Source organism: Paroedura picta, chromosome 8 (assembly GCF_049243985.1).
Source record: "Paroedura picta isolate Pp20150507F chromosome 8, Ppicta_v3.0, whole genome shotgun sequence".
Lineage (NCBI taxonomy): Eukaryota > Metazoa > Chordata > Lepidosauria > Squamata > Gekkonidae > Paroedura > Paroedura picta.
The window spans coordinates 5,056,847-5,057,892 of NC_135376.1; positions in this window are offsets into that span (position 1 = coordinate 5,056,847).

A 1,046-nucleotide genomic window follows, 5' to 3' on the forward strand; every position below is an offset into this window, starting at 1 on the left:
TGTGCTGCACAGAATTCAAAAAGGTAAAGGGTGCTGTTGAATCACAACCAACTCTTGGTGACCCCAAGAAGTTCTACCTCATAAGTCTTTCAAGGTGAGCATAGGTAGTCTTCCTCTGCCTACCTTTGCATAGAAGCACCACTCTTCCTTGGTAGCAACTCTGAACTATGAGGCCTGCTAAGAATATACAGTTTTGGGGACGTGTAGAACCAGTCATTTCTCAGAGCTGAGTTAGAAAACAAGCTTATTCAACAGTATATTCCAAAGCAAGCCTTACTTCTACTTTGATCTTTAGAGATGCTACTATTCAATTCTTAATTAATACGTCAACAATTAATGAATCAATTATAATTAAGTTCATTAATAAGGGGAGGTCTATGTAATGGGAATGAGCAATCTGGCCAATGTTGGCTGTGCATCCACGTGAGAAAGCAAACTCAAGCAAGAGTCTTTTATGAACCTCCTGTTAAAACAAATGAAATTAAAAGAATCTATCGTTCCGCTGTGAACCCTGATCGGTTCAGGCACAGTAGCAGTGGGGGGCAGGTATTCAAACCCATTTCCCCAATATTTCTTCAGTGATTGCTTGTCTATGTATATTCTGAAAGACATGTATATATTCACATTAACAATTTTGCCCATACAAACATGTTATTCATAAGCTTATACAATTAAATGAAATGTGCTTCAAAACATACCTCAATTTGAACAAGGCTGAATACCAATCAACTTAGAAGGTATCTCATAGGCACCTGCTCCAATGTTGTTGAGTTGTATTTCCTAACATACACAATAAAAAAAATTCTATATACTGTATTTTATAGATATGTAGTTCCCCCACAAATGAGGTACAGGTGAGACTAATAACCTTGGTTAAAGGGCCATGGATACAACTGGATCCCAATTGGGATTTAAGCCTTTAGGTGCGATTGTATCAAGATGAAAAATATCATAACATTCTAATTGCTGCAAGCGGAGCTGGCAGAAGACTTGGGCCAATGGTCTCCAAACCAAAAAAGGTAAAGATTATCTAAATCAGTGGTCCC